Source organism: Mustela putorius, unplaced genomic scaffold, assembly GCF_011764305.1.
Source record: "Mustela putorius furo isolate JIRA1106 unplaced genomic scaffold, ASM1176430v1.1 tig00000873_pilon_pilon_pilon, whole genome shotgun sequence".
Lineage (NCBI taxonomy): Eukaryota > Metazoa > Chordata > Mammalia > Carnivora > Mustelidae > Mustela > Mustela putorius.
In genome coordinates, this window is record NW_025421504.1 from 76031 (window position 1) to 96425 (window position 20395).

General features: G+C 58.0%; 1 long non-coding RNA gene across 1 annotated transcript; it reads left to right on the forward strand.

Moving 5' to 3' along the window:
• The first annotated feature begins 1378 nt into the window (after positions 1-1378).
• LOC123393508 lies at positions 1379-15126 on the forward strand. Its single transcript, XR_006608281.1, has 3 exons — positions 1379-1859; positions 4649-10531; positions 12281-15126. It is a non-coding gene; the product is annotated as an uncharacterized LOC123393508 (long non-coding RNA).
• Positions 15127-20395: the final 5269 nt, after the last annotated feature.

Here is a 20395-nt window from a genome sequence, read left to right on the forward strand (position 1 = left end):
ACCACTTGTAAAGGCCTGGGGAGCCCAGCCCGCCTCTTCCTTACCCCTCACCCGCTAGCCCTCCAGACAGCGTCCACAGCCCCCTCCTGTGTTTGCAGCCCCCGGGCCCTCGTCCGCTGGCTTCACCCCCCCCGCCGTTCCCGGACGGCTGCTCCCCTGTACCCGTCTCAGCTGGGCGCTCCCTGACCTTGCCCGATAGACACACACCCTGTCGGGTTGCTCCTGGCAGCGCTGCCGGAGCCCCTCCTTCTGAGGCCCCTTCACGCAGAGTGGGCAGTGGGAAGACATCCGGGACCAGGACACAGTGTGTCCCCAGTCCCGTGCCCAGCCGACCGCACCACCCGTGAGTCCCGGGAGCGTGTGCCGACCATCTGGATGTCCCAAGCCCGTCAGCCCTGTGGGTCAGCCCCGCAGACACCTCTCCTCGACCCTCCAGGACCCAGGTTCCCAGCTGGGCACAGAGGGCAGGACACCCTCCCCGAGGTCAGCCTGCACCCTTGGTCCTGTCCCCCTCCAGCACAAAGCCCCCAGGCCGTGGCTGATGGAGGCAGCGCAGACGGTGAGGGCGGGAGAGGGGAAATGTTTGAACTTCATGTGGGGCTCTGCTCCCAAGTTTCCAACAATGTCAGGAATGTGGGAGGCCTGGGGTCAGAATGTAAACAAGGCTTCTCACAGAATCCGTGAGGGCAGTGGCCTCACCGTGAACTGCGGGGTGTCCCTGACGCCTCAGACGACAGACCACGTGTGTGTCTTTTCGGTCTCGTGAAAACACGACAGCTTCGCTCTTACTAATGTGAGGTTTGTGTCTGAAGCCAATGGCTGTCAAGTTCCAGAAAAACTGTCTATTTATCATCTTTCTGCCTGTGTTTCTTCTCTCCTGACGAGCGTGGCTTGGAACACAGACCACCTCGGTCGACAGCACCGCTGTGACGTCCTTCTCTGCCCCAGCCGGGGGACAGCGGCCCCAGTGCCAGGGGCAGACAGGATGGGCAGCCCAGAGGCGGGGGAGATGGCAAGGCGATGGCGCTCCAAGGCCCGCGGCCCGCGGGAGGGAGAGGCGTCACGCACATTTCCAGGGTGGGAGAGAAGCGGGCTTTGTAGGAAGACATTCCCTAGGGAGAGAGGGGAATTGCTTGAGATCTGGGTGAGAAACAGAAGCCCAGATAGAAAAACATATACACAGGGACGTGCAGAATGCTCCTGGACAGTGGGGCTCGGGGCAAGGGGGGGGGGCAGGACTCTCACCCGCCCTGGCCTTTCAGACTGCTCCCGCTTTTTTTTTTTTTTTTTGAAGCCCAACTTGGGGCTTGAGCTCGCAATCCCCAGACAGAGACTGAGCTGAGATCCAGAGTGGGATGCTTAACCCAACCAGCAGCCCAGGTGCCCCTGCCTGGGAGCCTCCTTCTACCCCAGGGCCTCACCCCTGCCTGGACCCCCCACTCTATCCCAGGGCTCCACCCCTTCATAGGATCCTCCCTCAACCCCAGGGCCCCACCCCTGCCTGGGACCCTCCCCTCTACCGCACAACTTCCTGGGGCCTCTCTTGAGTGTGATGCAGGTGGGGGTATCTTGATCCCAAGCTCTAGGTGACAGTGTTTGTTGACTGAGTGGACAAGACCACCACAGGCAGCCCAGTCCCTTCGGACCCTCAAGAGGAGCTGTGAGGTCCAGGGAGAGGGGAGCGAGGTTCTGCGGTCACATCAGAGGAGGGAGGAGAGAGTGATCCCACAGCAGTGTCTGCGAGGCCCTTCAGCATCCCAGACGAATCTCTCGTGTTAGTCTGGCTCTGCCTTGACATTCTTGGGGGCCACGTCATGTATAGAACGCGGGTCAGCAGAACAAGTGCACCCTTGCTCCTGGTAAGTGCCGCTACCCTCCAGCTCCCCCGCGAGTCCTTGGCCCTTCAACCACACCAGCGACAGAAGGGAAGTGGGGAGAGGGGTGGGCAGGGTGGGGCTTCCTGGCCCGGCGGACCCTCCCCCTCCCTGCCCAGGCAAATCCCCACTCTGTCATCGGACCCATACTACGACAGATGGAAACTTCCGGGTCTTAAGCTTGGTGTTTTTCCTTTTGGAGAAACTGTTCTCACTCATTACCACCAGCGTGGTATTTTGAGGAGGACTGAGTTGGAACTCCCTGATAACAGGAGACAGACCCAATCGGCCGTCTTGCTGAGCGAGGCAGGCAGCCCTCCGGTCCACCTTCCCTTCTCGCGTCACGCTGGTCCTCCGGGTGTTACACGGGCTGACACAGCAAAGCTACCATACGCAGGCCTCACCGTTGTGCAGAAATCACAGCCCATACAGGACAGACATGTGTTTATGAAACTCGTCTTTTCGGGAAGTAGCTTAAATTGAGTGACTGGTTTCTGGAGAGAGCCCCTCTCTAGGCCGCACATGCTTGAAGGTCCAGTCCAGGGCCCTGCGGCCCGCAGGCCTTGGTCTGTGCACTACCCTAGTGACCCATGCACGGTAGGGCTTCCTGTGAAGGCAGCTCGATGAGGAGGGCCTCCTGGACTCACAGGTTTGCTCTCACTGACCCCACGTGATCCAGACCCCTGGCCCCTCGGCACCGTCCCACAGCCTCCGCCCAAGGCTCCAGGCAAACCTCAGACAGCAGGCTGGGCGGGTTGCTGGGTCAGCACAGTGAAGAGACGGTGCTTCTGGGCCCCGTGGCCTGTGTGGGTCCAGCAGGGGATATGGGTTTGCTGTGTCCCACCTCGACCTGTGCCCAGAGAACAGCACGCCCCCACAGTTGCCGAAGCCCCACATACCGGCTCATCTAACCCGTGCCAGAAGCCAGCTCGGGAAACGGGGTGGGTCGGCAGCACATACTGACTTTCCGGAGCTCCCAGCAGGAGACCGACACCCCAAGCAGGAAAAGCGAAGAGCCACTGACATACCCAAGGGGGTTGTTGGCCATGAGCTGGGGGGAGGGAGGGGAGAGACAGTGAGAGGCTCCAGGAGACAAGGGCCCTCGGAGAGAATGACCTACCGCCACCACACTTTGCCCAGCATGGGCCCTGGTGAGCAGGCTGTGGGCCACGGATGGCACAGGAAGGACACATGAGGCCTGGGGAGGGCCACACGGACACTCCCCAGTGCCAGGAGATGGCCGTCACCGCTCGCCTCTGGCGTGTGGCTACCTGCAAGACCGACTCAGAGACGCAAAAGCAGGTACCGAGGAAACACAACGCCACAAGCCACCAGACCCGGAGAGTCAACCAAGCTGTGTGTGCGGGCAGCTCCCTCGAGTGAGTGCCAGTGATTCGTGATGCTTCTACATCCATGATGCCCTCCCCCACTTGCAGAGCCTCGGGGTCCCTGAGAAGCAGCCCAGCTCTGCCTCCAAGTGCTCAGGGCTCAGCTGGGCTGATGAGGACACGGAATGCTTCCGTGTCGTTCCTGGCCAGAGCGTGAGAAGGCCGAGCAGTCTGCCCAGAGGGTCGGGAAGGTCCTGGGCAGAGTGATGTCTGAGCAGGGGACATGGGCTCCTAGGTGAGCAACAGCAGGGCACTCCTGGGCAGGGAGGAGGCCAGGAGCACCCCCATTTCTGCCAAGCACTTGGTGCTGGGAGCAGTGGGGAAGGACCAGGAACTGCATCTCAGGTCAAAGACCGACCTAGCAAAACTCTAACCGAAAACTTGTTCCTCGCCAAGATGAGTATCTCGGCCCATGGTGCCACGGGGCACCACTGTGAGCCCCAGATAACATGGTAGCTCTTGAGATGTGGGCACATAGATAAGTCCTGGACATCTCGTCCTCTAGATATTCCTGCTCAGCTCACCCTGGGAGGAGGCGGGGACATTGATGGGGCGCTGAGGCAGCAGGAGTGGGCAAAGCCATCTGGCAGCAGACACTAGGGAGGTACCTGCTCCCCATGCCTTGAGGCACCAGTCTGCAGAGTGGGGATGGGACAGACATCAGGGGCCTCCGTCTCAGCACACGCCAGATGCGAAGGACAGATGCCAGGCCGGAGCCCACTGACACACACAGGATGCTGGGGCACGGGCCAGATGCCACCAAAGGCAGCTGGAAACCACACTGTAAATAGACAGGCAACCCCCAGAGACTAGGCACACACGACAGCAGACAGCGGTACGACCCTCAGAGGGCTGGAAACATAAATGTGAGGCCTTAGAAGAAAACACAGGAAAGCCTCTTATAGCCTACAAAATCCAGAGGCCACAAAAGAAGAGACAAAAATGTTTCCCTAAAAACTCATGGTCCAAACAGCTACCACACAAAGTGAAAAGACAGACACACAGACTACTACTCCCAGCCGCTGATGGGCTGGTCCTTACACACGAGCCCTGGCCCATAAGTGAGCTTAAGGCCACTAGAGGAAGAAGTGCCCGTGCCCGTGAACGTAGGAGACCCTTAACCTCAGATGCTTAACTCAGAAGAAGAGAGATGAGCACCGAAACACCCCTGAGAAACTGTTACTGTTCGTCTGTCTGATTAGCAGAAGCCCAGAGCTTGTGCTCTGGGGGCAGGGCTGGGGCAGGGCTGGGGCGCCCACCCCGTGGCTGGTGGTCATAGGCGGCGGCGTGAACTCTGACCTGGCGATTCCACATCTAGCAATTTGTCGACCAGTGTAAAAACTGATGTGTACAAATTATGTCTGTTCAATTCCATTTACATCCTAGATGCGTGTCAAGGAGAAAGCCAGTCAAAGCCCTTATGCCAGGGACAAGCGACAAGATACCGCCTCGGTGCAAAAACGAATCCCAGGCTCTGTTTGTACCAGCGTGAACCCGTGACCAAGAACAGTGTAAACCTTAAAAGAAGCATGCAGCCTTTTTATTTTTAAGTTTATTTCTTCAGGTTATCTCTACACTCAACATGGGCCTCAACTCACGGCCGTGAGAACAAGAGTCACACGTTCCAACGACGGGACCAGCCAGGCACCCCGAGAAACACGCCCCTGAGAGTGGGCTGTGAGGACTGATCCCCTCGCAAAGGGAAAAGGGTGGGAAGGGGAGAAAACGTAACCCCACAGCAGAGACCCCTGGCCTCCACTCACTGGGGGGGCCTCCTGGGGCTGGCAGTCTCCGGCAGCTCCGGGCACCCTGGGCCGTTGCCCATGTCCCCTTGCAGTGCCCCAGGTGCAAGAACCCGGTGTCTGGGGGGCGGGTCAGCAAACCGGACAAGAGCAGCTGAGCTGAGTGGACGACAACAGGCCGACACACACGCACTGGCGAGCACTCTTCGCGGGTCCTCTCGGGGCTGGATGCTGGGATCTGGAAAACCACAGCATAGTGTCCCTGGAAAACCGTCACGACCGCTGGTAAAGTCCACGGCAGCTGTGGTCACCATATCAGAACTCTGAGGCTTCTGAGGTGAACGGACCCTCCCTCGACCCCCACTCAGGTCCGTGATCTGCCCCTTTGCACGGCGTCACCTTGTCCCTGAACTGTCCAAGATGCAGCATGCAAGGGTGTTGGGAAATCAGAGAAAGTTTCAGTGGACGGAGTCGGTCTAACGAGAGGAGTAGCGCCACGACTGGGGTGAGTCAGCAGTGACACAGAAGCTCATGGCTCGGGCGTCCACTTCCCAGAAACACGTGTTGGGCCAGCACACGGCCAGCTGGTGCCAGCTAGGAGTGTCTCAGCACAACAGTACGGCTCAGCAAATGGGTCAAAGGAACGAACGCTTCACACAATTGTTCTGGAACCCTGGAAGGCCTCCGGGGCCTGGGACCCCTGCCTGTGGGACCACCCCTAGGAGGGTCAACCCCAGACCCGAGCTTTCCAGGGCAGCTGGGGTGATGTGGAGGTGTGGCTGAGCCGAAACCCCTGCCCCAGACAGCGGCAGGGGACAGTCTTGCTACGAGAAGGGTGTGGGTGAGAGTCCCTGCCCCCAGCAGCAGTGTGGGCTTCTCCGCCCACCCCAGAGGACAGCGGGCAGGCTACAACCCACCATGGAGCAGCTTTCAGGAGCGGGCCCCCAAGCGAGCAATGACGGCAGTGCCCGGGTTTTGCCCAGGAGAGACCCAGCCACCCTGTCATGGCAGGAGCTCTTTGAAGGGCACAGAGCGCTTGCCAAACAAAGGATCCGCAAGGAGCTTCCAGGCCTCATCCCTGAACATGTCACAGACCAGCACCCACATGCGGGGCCTGGCCACTGGCCACTGCTGGCAGGGGACGCAGGGCAGAGCTGTAGGTCCCCGGCAGTGAGGGCTGCTGGCTGCTTCGGCGGGCAGCACACTTAGTTCTGAGGTGTCTTCCTCATTTTTTTCACTCCTCTCAAGTGGTGACCATGGTAGTGCTGGCCATTGCTTGCTTTATTTTTTAGTTTTTTTGGCAAAATGAAAAGTCAATAGGCTTCAGTCCTCAGGTAGTGGGAGGAACACTTAACTGGTCCACAAAACTCAGAGTTGAGGAGTTGGTTTTCTGGATTTCCGGGGGAAGCGTGTCCCCCTCCAGGACCTGGATCTCGTGTGTTCGGCCGGGATAAACTGATAAGCACCCTGTCTGAGAACCAGGCTATTTCCACTGGAGTCGACGCCCAGGCCTCCCTCAGAACCAGGGCAGCACCACGTGGAAGAGAACAGGCCACCTTCCATGGGGCTCGAACCCACCACTTTCTTTTTACAATCATCCGAACAGTAAATCTCACTGCTTCGTGTTCTGAGAAATGAGCGGAGGTGAGCCTCAAACTTCTGTGTGATCGGCTGGACCCAGTCCAGCGGGCTGCAGCCGTGCCTGGTCCTGAACTCTGACCCACACACTCCACCATCTGCTCTGCGTTCCTGGAGGGGACATGCGCTCCCAGCGACTGTCCATGGCAAGGGCAGGGGATTAGAGGACCTACATGGAGCCTGATGGCCACCAGCTTAGCTCCAAGACCTGGGGTCAGACGTGGGTGCCGGTCCTGCTGACTCACACAGCCCCGAGTGGCCCCACCACACCGGTCACACCATCAACTTGCCCTCGGTTTCTGATCTGTGAGACGGAGACAAGGGGATGTTTCGAGGAGTAGACAGACCCACTCAGGCCACACTGCCCAGGCCCGACTGTCCCTGTAGCTATGTCGTCCCCAGTGTCCAGCAGAGCATGGGGTGGAAAGTGGGAGCCCAAGGAGGGTTCATTCGTTTGGCACAAACAAGCGAATCCATTTGGAAACAGAAGGAAGCCCTTCTCGAATAGCACAGAATCTAGGGTTCACAGCGCAGGCCACCTCCAACCACAGCCCAAAACTCCCCGAGAGAGGGAGCTTCCTGCAGGAGCCGAGATGAGTCGAGTACTGAGATCGGACCCAGGGCGGCCCCCTTGGGTTCCACTGCAGGGCACCCCCCCAAGCAGGGCTCAGCCCGGCCTCCATCAGCTGCGGGTGCTGGACGGAGGGCTGCAGGCACAGATCTGGTTCTCCTCGTGTGGCCCGTGCTGCCCACCCCACCCAGATGTTTCCTGCTGGTGCCTGCACATTTCTGCTTGAACGCGACGCTGCATGGCACCAAGCACAGGCTCAGAATGTGCCGACGCAGCCCCGTCTCTCACTGTGTTGCAATTTATTCTCTCAGCACATTTCCAGCTCAGGCCTCCGAGGTCCCCGAGACGGAGCTAGATTCAGTTCTCCAAGGTCCTGGGCTGCCCGGAACCCAGGGGTGCGGCAGGAAAAGCGGCTGGGAGTGACGCATCGAGGGCCCAGGGGAGCCGTCTGCTGGCAGCCGTCTGACCTCAGTCACTCAGATGTGAAATCGCCTCTTCACTGAAATATTCCTGGGCTTGTCACGAAGCCCAAGGGCTTGGCTGGCTCGTCTCAGACTGCGCTTCCTACAGCCTTGTCCCCGCACAGGTGGGAAGGGGCTGGAGGTCGTGTGGGGCTGGCTTCCTCTGCTCTGGATGCTGTGGGCGGGGACAGCGTGCTGGCCACAGGACCAGCAGAGGACACAGCCACAGTAGGGGTTGCCAAGGGGACCCAGAGAGGCAGACGGGGCACTCTGTAGGCTGGTTCCCCTGACTATGACCCCAGCAATCCCTGGCAGCTTCGGAATGAGGTCCGTCTGCCTTGGACATCCCCAGATTCGCCCCGAACACACACCTGCCAACATCAACTCTGCCTGGTTCACTGGCTGAACTCCAGTCGGCTGGTCTTCCTTGGCCTTGATCAAAACTCCCAGAAGCGTCCCCGGCCCAATGGAGCCAAGGGCTCCACACCCCACCCACCTGGAGGCTGAGGTCCCCGAGGGCTCTGGGCCACTCCAGTCCCGGCTCCCGCCCCTGGAGGCTCCGCTTCTCAGGCCACATTCCGCATGACTCAGCAAGAAGCCCCTACACATCCCCTTGTCTTCCTGGATGACACCGTTTTCTTAGCTGTCTGCCTCCCAAACAGGCACAGGACACTGGAATGCAAGCTCCGTGGGGCATCAGGGTTTGAATGTTTTTATTACGGACAATTTCCAACAGAAGCTTGAGGAAACAGAGTCATAAACTCCACCACCCCATTACCCGATTTCAGTAATCACCAGCTTGCGGCCTGCCCGCTCCGTGCTCCGCTCCCTCCGTCTGCGATGAAGCAGATCCCACACGTCACACGGCTCGTCTGTCAGTGCTAAAGTCAGGACTCTGGCCCCCTTTAACCTGAGTACCATTATCACCTAAAAATTTAGCAACCTTAAAGTCGAGGGTCCGGATCCAGAATTCCCAGGTGTCTCAGTCCCCACAAGGACGAGGAACCGCGAATTCGTCAGCGCGCCTCAACTGTACAGACCACGCTCTTCTTCCCTCTCTTTCCTTTCTCTCGCTGAAGGAGCCAGGCTGCCGGCCCTGCAGGCTCCCGCACACCCTGGCTTCGGCCCGCTGCCCAAGAGCCCAGCGGCATTGTGTTCCGCGGGCTGTGGGCTTCCGGCCTCGCCGCCGCCTGCTGCGGGGTTGCCCTCCCTCTGGGAAGCACCCCCGTGTCAACTGTGGGTTACAACCCGCCCAGGAGAGGCGGGATCAACACCTGCTTTTCACCTTATTTGCTCATTTCTAGAATGATGAGAACAATGACATCCTCCAGGGGTCACTGGGAGACTGTTCCTCTTTATTTTTGAATATTTAAGAACTCGTGAAATGTAACTTATTTAATGCATATCAGTCCATTTCGGCCATTAGTCTGTCCCATGGCCAGCCCGGGGCGCCCACTGACCGGGACCCTGGAGGCAAGTCGGGAAGGCCTGGGCTCTCGAGGAGGGTATGTGTCCCACTCGGCTGGAACCCCGGGTGGCAGAGTCAGAATTCTACTTCCAGACAGCACTGCCCAGCCACGCCCCAGCTAGTCCCCCTGCCGGTGTCCAGGCCTGGCCATCAGGGGCCCGTGGGCCGTCTTCCGTCCAGTTAGCAATGCGCACGCTGCCGCATCCGCACCTTCTTCCTTCCCAGCAGGTGCCAGCGTCCTGTCCCACATCTCCGGTTGCTACAGGGTTTCCACCGGCAGGGTCCGCGGCTTCTGAACCCGGACCAAGCGTCTACACCTCGTCCTTCCTGCCGGCCTCAAGGCAAGCCGTCCACACTCCACGTTCCCAGGCTTCCGAAATTCTCCTAAAGACACAACACAGCCTCCGGATCAGTGATTCTCCCTTGGTGTCGACTGTCCCGGCATTCCCTCTCCTGCGTGCGCCGATTCCTCGCTGCTCCCCCACCCCCCGCCCCCGGGTCCTTCTGGATTCCCTTCTGGGCTCGGCCCTCCCGGAGCCCTGGGGCGTGCTGCTGGGGCCACGTGGCTGCGGCGAGATCCCCTGCTTCTTTTCTCTCCTATTCCCCACGGACTCCCGTGCTTTGGCCGCCACCCTCACGGGTCCGCGACAGACCCTGCCATTCCCACCCCCTCCCCAAACTCAGCAGAACCTCGTCCTGCCACGCCGCCTTGGACGGGGAGGTGCACCTTGTCCAAGTCCTTACACCGGGTCCCCGCTTCCTTTGTGGGAAGGCCACACACACGCAGAAAGCGAACTTTGCACCTCCTCTTTCAAATCCGAGCTGGTCTAAGAGCTGGGAGGTAGGGCACAGCTTGGAGCGAGCTCATCATTTTGGTTGAACGAAACGCCCCAGCACACACGCGTGGCGTGGCCTCCTTCTCTGCGGGCCGGTGGGCAGAGCGGAAACCCGTCCCGCATGCAGGGGCAGGCTTCCCCTGGCCCTGAGGGAGGCTGCCCGGGCCGCGGCCACCAGGCCACACCCCGCCCAGCGCTGTTTGTGTCACATGTTCCTGTTTTCACTTGTGGTTCTACCTGGACTCTGGCTCTGCAAGAGCTTCCTCTTCTTTTTCGTCCCTTTTGACTTCTGCCTCTGTCCTCTTTTTCAGACAGCTCCGCTGAGAGAGCACACACCATTAGATCCACTCATCTGCGGTGTACGACTCCGTGGCCTCCCACGGACAGTGTGCCCGTCGCCGCTGTCCAGCCTCAGAGCGTTTCGTTCCTCCACAGGGAAGACCCATACTGCTGTCGACAGACCCCAGACCCCCCCAGCCTCCGGCAGCCTGGCGTCTACTTTCCACCCTGCGGACTCACCTGTCCTGGACACGTCCCACTAGCAGAGCCCATGGTATGTGGCCCTTTGCGCCTGGCCCCTCCCACCCAGCACATCTTCAGGGTTCACCCACGTAGCCATGCCTGACAGCACATCTCTGCTGAGTAATGGTCCACGGTGTGGAGAGACCGTGTTTCCTCTCTCTGGCTACGGGTGCACGTTTGGGTTGTTCCTACTTTTTAGCACTTACGAATAATGCTATGTTCAAGTCTTGTGCGGACACATGCTTTCATTTCCCTTGGGCTTATGCCTAGGAATGGAATGACAGCGTTGTACGTCAGTCCGTGTTTAATATTCTGAAAAACCACCAGGTTTTTCACTGTGGCACCCTGTGTTATGGCATGCCACCAGTGACACGAGCTCCAGTCTCCATGCTCGCTGGCACTTGTTAGTGTCTGTGTTACAGCCGTCCAGTGGTTTAGTGTCTGTGTTACAGCCGTCCACGTGGTTTAGCGTCTGTCTGTGTTACAGCCGTCCACGCGGTTTAGTGTCTGTGTTACAGCCATCCACGTGGTTTAGTGTCTGTGTTACAGCAATCCACGTGGTTTAGTGTCCGTGTTACAGCCATCCACATGGTTTAGTGTCTGTGCTACAGCCGTCCACATGGTTTAGCATCAGTTTGTGTTACAGCCGTCCACGTGGTTTAGTGTCTGTCTGTGTTACAACCGTCCACGTGGTTTAGTATCTGTCTGTGTTACAACCATCCACATGGTTTAGTGTCTGTGTTACAACCGTCCACATGGTTTAGTGTCTGTCTGTGTTACAACCATCCACATGGTTTAGTGTCTGTGCTACAGCCGTCCACGTGGTTCAGTTCTGTGTTACAGCCGTCCACGTGGTTTAGCGTCTGTCTGTGTTACAGCCATCCACGTGGTTTAGTGTCTGTGTTACAACCGTCCACGTGGTTTAGTGTCCGTGTTACAGCCATCCACGTGGTTTAGTGTCGGTCTGTGTTACAACCGTCCACATGGTTTAGTGTCTGTGCTACAGCCGTCCACGTGGTTTAGCGTCTGTCTGTGTTACAGCCATCCACATGGTTCAGTTCTGTGTTACAGCCATCCACGTGGTTCAGTTCTGTGTTACAGCCGTCCACGTGGTTTAGTTTCTGTGTTACAACCGTCCACGTGGTTCAGTTCTGTGTTACAGCCGTCCACGTGGTTCAGTTCTGTGTTACAACCGTCCACGTGGTTTAGTTTCTGTGTTACAGCCGTCCACGTGGTTTAGTGTCTGTCTGTGTTACAGCCGTCCACGTGGTGAGCACCCGCTTTCAGGTGTGCTCTGCTCTTCTGGCGCTTTCTCTCCTGACTAACCTGTTCGCAGCTCTCCCAAGTCGGGCCTCCTCCTCAGCAGACATGAGCATCTCTGCTTCTCTGACTCCCCACCCTACTCCTCTACACCCTTTCTCCCTCCTTATTCTGGGGCCTAGGGGGGTTGTTCTGCCAGTCCTGGAGCCTCCACACAACCACAAACTTTTTCTGATTTCTTCTTTTTTTTTTTTAAGACTTTATTTATTTATCTGACAGAGAGAGAGACAGAGAGAGATGCCCAAGCAGGGGGAGTGGGAGAGGGAGAAGCAGGCTTCCGGCCAAACAGGGAGCCTGATATGGGGCTCTATCCCAGGACCCTGGGATCATGACCTGAGCCGAAGGCAGAGGCTTCACAGACTAAGCCACCCCAGTGCCCCTGACATATGAATTAAAATAATTGGGCATAAACAGTAGGACTATGCTTTGTATCACGTTCACTGTGACGCTTTGCCAACAGGAGCAAAGCGAAGGCTCACGTCATCCCTACGGACCAGCACAGGTGCGCAGAGGTGGGAGTGGCCTGCGAGAGCACAGCTCCCTTCTCCAGCCCTGTCCGCCTGAATCCACACTTGAGCCGTGTCTCAGCAAGGCCGGGAGGCAGGCGCAGGAAGGAGCTGTCCTGGACAGGAATTATTGCTCCAGGCTCACTGTCTCACACGACACTGCTTGCAGCCCTGGCGTCCTTGCTGTCGCGAGGCTTCTCCAATTCTTCACTGACTCTTCGTCATCACGCTCCTTCTGTGCCTGACAGCCCCCGACACGCCCGCAGTCCCACCAGAACAAAATCCAAACCTCTGTGCCAGGTCTGTCTATGAGCCATTTCTGCAGAACGACACAATAATGCACGTTTACTAGCTGCACTGTGTCTGTGGGTCAGGAATGTGGGAGCTCAGCTTGAGAGGGTTAGGGTTGTGCTGTCAGTCCAGTCTGGCGTCCAGGCCAGGGCCCACAGCCACAGCAGCTCTTCACATGACCAGGGTCTGAAACTGGCTGTTAGTGGGAGGCCTTGGGCCAACCCAATCCAACCCTCCCACAGGCTACCTGAGCCTCCTACACCATGGCTGCTGATCCAAGAGGCAGGCGGAAGCTGCCCTTTCTCTGACCCAGCTCCAGCGGGCATATAGGGCCACACTCCACCCAGGAGTATCGGATCACTAAACCCATATCCAGGGGAGGGGTGTCCACCACCAGGCCAGGCCTCACAGCCTGTCCTAGCCCAGCCTCCCTATGGCTTAAGGAGACTCACAAGGAATACTTGCATGTTCTAGTTTCTGATGAGTCCTGCAGGTAGGAAATCTGTTCCAATTTGTTCAGTCCCTATGAGGACACAGAAGGCACAGAGCCACGCCTCGAGGGCCAGGGCTCTGTGGACAGCACTTGAAGACACTGGCGGCAAGCCCTTTGGGGACAGAGCTGACACTGTACCTGCAGCAGCTCCTGATAAAGCTTCAGAGCGAATGGAGCGCACTTGGCTACAAGACGTTGCTCTCACTCTGCACGTCATGGCCACCTTGTACCTGGGGGGTGTCTTGTAGCAGAGATTCCAGGTCCCATCGCCAGGCTCTCGCAGCCAGCTCTGACCCAATGTCACACAGGGCTTCCAGACCACACACAACACAGCTGAATGTTGGAAGTGCCCACCTTCAGGCCCTTCCCGACTCCTTTCCCTGCTATGTATGACCTCTGTGGGCCAGGGTCATGTGGGCCGACCACATATAGGGTGAGACTCTAAGACAACTCCCCACTGTGGATCCTTGACCTTGGGCACTAGGAAACACAGGCTATCTTGCTGAGTGGCACAACCGTGTTGGCCTTTCTACTCAGTGGTTTCCAGGCGGGGTCCTTAGCTCCTCTTTGTCACTCCTTTGGCATCACCCATGACTTCCAAATGCTTTGGTTTCAATCTTCCAGGTCTAAGCCCATTGCCCACCTGACGGTACCTGTTCCAGACAGCACCCCATGTCTCTGCACCTTGACTGTGCTTTTATTGATCTGTGGTGACATTCTCACAGCCTGTCTTCTCTGGGACAAGCCCTCCGTCCCGCCCAGGGTGACAACCATGACATCTGGCACCCCAGAATTACCCCCCCCCCGGCACAGCTGCGGCCTTCTGGAGTGCCCACTTGATGCTGTCCTCTCTGAGGTATGCAGAATCGGGGTAGGGTGCTGGTGGGAGGAAGGCCATTTGGGACTCCTGTGTGGCCGGTGCAGGAACCTTCAGCCTCCTCAGGAGACAGTGCCCACTCCAGAGGGTGAGTGTGCTGTTTCCATCCAGTTTCCCCGTCATCGTGGGAAGCCCCCGGCCAGGGCCCAGTGAGGGCTGGGGTCAGCGGTCCTGCTGTTTGCCCGTTGTAGTCTTTTCTCAGGCCTGCTGCCTTTTTTGTCCACATTTGGTCAACAATCCTCTGCCTCATCACAATTTTCTTGGTATTTGCCTACTGGGGCTGCCTGTCAGCTGTAAGAGAGCCAACAAAGCTGCCTGGCCCCGTGAGGCCACGATCATCCTGTGGTCCCGGCCGGCCCCCACAGCACACACTCATTCTTCACCTGCCTTTAATTTACTTCTGACATCAGGAGTCTGAAGTCTCTGGCCTCAGCCGCCCTGTGGGTCCAGCTCCACAGCAACCCCAAACATGTCCCTCAAACTAATGAGGACTCTAGAGTGGCATCGGGAGGGGTCACTGCCGTGGAGACAGCCCACAGTCACCCAGTTACCACGGCACCAGGCAGAGTCCTGGGGTCGGCTGCAGGCAGCTTGCGTCGTCTGGAAATATCCTGCTTGCTAAACTGTCTGTCTTGTTGGCACAGAAGTTCTGGACTGAGCCCCTTGCCTGGCTCCGCAGCCTCTGTCCAGCCTCACTGGATGTCCCCTGAGCATGACGACCCCACCGTGGGGTGTGGGGCAGGGGAAGCTGTCATGCCCTGAGCTGTCCCCAGGCTCTGGAAGTGACTCAGGCCCACACCCAGCTCTGACCCCTATGGTGCTCCCCACCTTTCGGAGCCTCTTGTCCTGGCTCCGCCTCCTCCTATTTGGCTCTGCCTCCTCCTGTCCTGGGTCCACCTCTTGCAAGCGTCAGTGCCAGAGGGGAAAGGGCAGATTCCAAGTCACAAGCTAAGCCTGCGGTCCTTTCTAGTGTCCAGTAAACGAAGGAGAGGTGTGCAGCCCTGTGGGTCTCTGGTGCTCGGGCCTCAGGGAACTCTCCAAACAGCTTTTCTTTTTAAGTCCGGTAAAATCCACATATAAAATTGACTGTTGACAAACCAGAACAGACTCTTCATCTGACAAAACAAACCTAGGGTTGCGTGGGGGGGCGGGGGGAGGGAGAGGGGGTGGGGTTATGGACATCAGGGAGGGTATGTGCTCTGGTGAGTGCTGTGAAGTGTAAGCCTGGCGATTCACAGACCTGCACCCCTGTGGCTAATAATACATGTTAATAAAAAGTTTTAAAAATGAACTGCCAACCACTTAAAAGTGTACGACTCACAATGTCGTGCAAGCGCCACCTCTTTCTAGCTCCAGAGCACTGTCATCCCCCGAGAGAGGAAAGCCCATACCCGTGAGCACTCATCCCCTTCCCCACTCCCCAGACCCAGGTCCCCACAGCCTGCTGGATCTCCCTGCACCGGATCCTTCATATCAGTGGGATCGCACGACACGTGGCCTTTGTGTCTGGCTCCTTCCACTTAAGAGCGTGTTTTCAAGGTTCACTGTGCTGCGACAGGTACCAGTGGGCCACCACTTAAGGCCAAGCAGTGCTCTGTCCTACAGAAGCCCCACATTTTTTTTTTATGGGAGCAGCTGGTTTCTCCAGGAAAGGGCCATGGCCCACCTGCAGGGCTCTGCCTGCTGTCTGGCCCCACGGGGAGGGAGCAGGGTCTGCGTGAGCTGGAACAGAGGGTCTGGCCCTTGGAGTCTGGGCATTAGACTTTCGTTGTTTTGCTGGGCAGCCCCTGGCCACTCTGCTGAGGGGCGTGACCCATCTCGAGGCATGAGGGCTGCTGTCTGAGGCTCACGACAATGTTACGGAGACCACAAGCTCTCCGTCATGGAATGGACTAGAATCTGTCCTGGTTGTGCCGTTGGCCTGCTGATGAATAAAGGACAAAAAGATGTACATTTAATTTGTCTGTGTGGGGAAAACATCAGAGCAAAATCTTCCTAAAAGGGCACGAACACTAACCCTTAACCACTGCGGAGGCTCCTCTAGACCCGGGGTTTCCAGGCGGGACTCGCAGGATGCATGCATGTCTTGTACCCTCCTCGGCACGCCAGGGAGAAGGCTGCAGCAGGCGTTTCCTCCCAGGAGCCAGAGCAAACACGGGGGTCACACCCCCTTCCTGGCCACCCGTCTAAGAGCCTGTGCGGGAACCACGTGTCTCGGGCTCCGCAGCCTCTCCTCCTCCCCAAAAACCCTGCCAAGTTCCGAGGTCTTAGATGGACATTGGCCTGGACCAGCCCCCTCACAGAAACAGGCAGCCCCTTCTCGAGGAGAATGAACCTCTGTCTCTATCACTCCCAACTAGCCTCTCCGACTGTAAGAACTTCAGACACCCTGCAGGCAACCTTCCTGGGGGTCATGCTGCCCACGGGTGGGGGAGTTCCATTTGATGTCGCCATGAGCTGCATGAATAGCTTTTTATGGTCCCCCCCACGCTGGACTCAGCCAGAATGTCAAATGGTAATTAGCAGCAGACCTGGCTCTGTCCCTACTGATATTATCATCAGACTTCTTGGGTTTCAAAGTGAGCAGCCAACTTGAAACAGCAGCAGATTGGCCTCCATGATGGGCCCGGTGGGGTCTGAAGGGTCTGGGGCCCAGGATGCCCAGAGCTGGGACAACCAGGAGGGGACAGGAGGCCCCTCGTGTGGAGCAGGCGAGGCTGAAGGGGCGCCACAGGGCTCTCAGGATCTGGGAGTGATGCCACTGGTCCTTCAGTCTGGCTGTGACCCCAGCCCTCACCCGCTCTCAGTGGCCTGTGGCACAGGCTAGCTGGGGGCAGGGACTCTGTGTGTTCCTCTGGTTCTAGATTCCTCACAGGCTCATGTCCCCACTCAGGCAGAGGCTGTGGTCATGACGAGGAAGCGGGTTTGGCAGAAAAAAGGCTAGAACACACCGCAGTGGGTCTGTGCGTGTGTGCAGCGTGAGTGTGGACATGACCCGAGAGCCCATGGCCTCACCCTTCCCTCTCCAGACCCTTCCTGCAGACCAGGAAAGGGCTTCATATCTCAGAAGGGCTGCTGCAAGGCCTGACCCCTTCAGGGACCCAGAGCACAAGACCCCACTAGACCCCACCCATGGGAGCAGCAGGTTGGGTACCGAGGGCTGACACTCTGGGCTTCCTGGGAAAGTAGGGTAAGAAGAACAAGACGTTCAGAGTGGTGTTGCTTGTAGTTCAAAGAAAAGAAGAAATGTAAGCCCTAAATGTCCATCAATGATATTGGCAAAATAAAATCCTAGGCAACCATGAGCCTTCATTCAAGGTCATGGAAAGACATTTGTAAGAAATTAAATTTTAGGGGCCCCTGGACTGTGCAGTTGGGTTAATGTCTGTCTCTTGATCTCAGCTCAGGCCATGATCTCAGGGTCGTGAGATTTAGTCCCACGTCAGGCTCTACACGGGGCGTGGAGCCTGCTAAGATTGTCTCTCCGTCTCACCCTCTGCCCCCCCCCACTCTTGTTTTCTCTCTTAAATAAATAAATAAATAGATAGATAGATAAATCTTTAAAAGAAGGAGAGATTAAATTTCAAAGGTGAATCCAGATAGCAGTATATATACTGTGATCCTAACTTTGAAAAGTATACACACACATATCTGCGTGTGTACAAGTAGAGAAACCGTCTACACCAAAAGATTAAAACAGATCATCCCTGGGGCACGAACAATGGGTACTTTGATCAGTAGGAGAACAATAATCATTTTGTGATTTTAGAAACCAAGCCCCTCAAAATCTCAAAAGTGGGTTAAGAAGGGGTCCCCCACCCCTAACCCAGGGCAGGTCAAGCCACGGCCTCCTGGAGACTCACAGGCCAGGGTCAGGAGCCGGCAGCTCATGGAGGCCCATCGTGGGCGTGTGGAGAAGAGACCCTCCAAGGGTCTGCACAGGCTCCTCCTGCGAGTGCTCTCGGAGGCCAGGTCTGGACTCCCTGGCTCCCCATCTCCGCCCTTGCCAGGCAACAGCCCCGGGACCCCAGAGCCTCCTTGACCCGTCCAGCTTCAAAGCACAGCTTATCTTCCTGCTGGCTTAGACTTTGGGAAACTTTTCTAGTGCCTGGCTACTTCTGCTTCGATGCTCTGCCTGGCCACACGTCTATCTATTAGGAGAAGAAAGGGAGATTCTTTTTTCCCCATCGAGAACCCACTGCCCCGAGTGTGCAGACCCCAAAGAAACAAACTTGACACGTGTAGTTAAGCCATGCCGGGGGTCCAAGGCCCTGGACCGTGGCCTGTGGCTCTGGAACACAAGGGAGGCCCTGGCCTTGACTGACCCAAACAGAGACTCCTTCCCCCATAGGTCCTGACTCAACAGGGGAGACTTTCCTTCTCCTGCTGGCTCTCAGGCAGCAGCGGAGCCATCGGGCAAGGAGGGGAAATCCAACCCCCCCTCACTGGCGGGGGGGGGCTCTGTGGGCCCGGAACGCACACGGGCAGAGGCGGTGTACCAGACACGGAGCGGGGATTGTAGTCCCAGCCCCCGGACGGACAGGGCTGAGAGCTCGCTTGTTTGTTGTCAGAGAAAAGAAACTTGGACTCAGGAAGGCAAGGCTAGAGGGAGCCTGACCTCTCAGGTGAGGGCTTCAGGACCCCAGCCCCGCTCGAGCTCCCCCAGTCCTGAGCCCATGGTATCCGACGGGCGAAGAAGAACATCTTGGAAGAGAGTAAACAGCACGCAGCCCCAGCCCACACTTTCCGCAGCTCCACTCTCCACCACGTGGACACAGCCCGAGTGTCCGCCCCCGGTGGATGGACCAACAACACACGGAAGAGGATCCCATGGAATAGGACTCAGCCGTGAAGAGGAGGGAGTTTGGGTGCCCACTCCAGCGTGGGTGGATGCGGAGGGCACGACAGAGCAGAGCCACCAGCCGCAGGAGGACGCATCCTGCCGGGCTCTTTCCTCATTCCTCATACCCCACGAGGAGTCGCAGTGCTGGGGCCGGGGCGGGGAGGGGGGACGGTGCATCCTGGGGCAGCGGGAGGGGTGGGAACCCGGGGTTTAGTAGGGACAGAGTTTCCATCTTACAAGACAGGGAATGTGGAAATGGACGGTGCTGACTGCACAGCAAGGCCAACAAGCTACGCCCCAAAACGTGCTTGAAGTGGGCGATTTCATGTTGTGTGTCTTTTCCCATAATGGAAATTTTTAAATGGACACATGGCCCCAGTGTACACCTTAAGCAATTCTGGAAGAAACGCACCCAAAGGCTGGTGGTTCGTGGCTCTATGGGTTAAACTGTCGCTGTAGGCCCGGCTTTGCTGTGACTTCAAGTTTTCTAAAAGAGCCAGCCCATACTCTCGCAGGACACAGAAGCTCTGAGATGCACGTCTCCCCCCACTGGGCCTGCCTCGCTGCCCTTCCGGCCTGCCCCACACAATGGGGACATTCAGGCCCTCTCCCCACAGGCTCTGCAGCGCCAGGCTCCCCCGCCAGAAGCCAGCCTGCTGCTGGGCACCGCCCGGGTCCTCACCTCCTTCCCCTGCCCCTCGGGGCTGCGACAGGCCTCTGTCACGCCCACCCCGTCCCTGCCCGACAGTGACCAGACCACAGCGGTGCTGGGACCCCACTGGGGACTTTCCTCTCCTAAAGGGACAGCGCTTGGCCAGCTGGGCCCCGGGCTGTCGCCGTGGCCCTCAGTACAGCAAACCCAGCAGCTTTCTTACGCCTGTTCCCCAAACGCACAATTATCTTTCTGCAAGGCGCATTCTTGGTGTCTGGCCATGCCTCTGGGCCAGAACCCCAGACCATCCTCCTGCATTCCTGGACCATGACTCCGCCACACCACAGCCTGCGGCCCTTGGCCCCGTGTGTGCCGAGCTGTCCACTGCACCCAGCCGGTCTCCGGGCAGGAGGAGCAGGCAGGCGGCGACAGAAGCCACAGGGCCACGCAGGTCCCCCAGTCCACCACCAGCCGGACACTCCCAGCCTCGACCCTTCCCACCTGTGGCAGAACAGGACCCCATGCCGGTCACTATCCCGAGGACCCCGGGGTGACCGCTCTATTCCCTGTTCTGCAGAAGACAGGCCCCCTTGTCCTGGCTCTGAGCTCTGCTGTGACTGGCCATCCAGGGGTTCTAACATGAAGCCGGAGGGTAAAAACACACTCCCCCTCCATCTGCCACAGCCGGTGGGTCAGGGACCTCTGGACAAAAGGCTGTCGGGACCCGCTCTGTGGCCCAGGCTGGGGGCACACCCCAACGGACGTGGCTTCTCTCAGCAAGCGGAAGTGACCACAGCACATGTCTCCTTGGTCAGTTGTGCGGCGGACAGATGTGGATCCCCGGCATGCACCCGGCATGACAGAAATCCTCTAGGCCCAAACGAAGCTCCGCAGGTCAAAAGGTCTGTCCCAC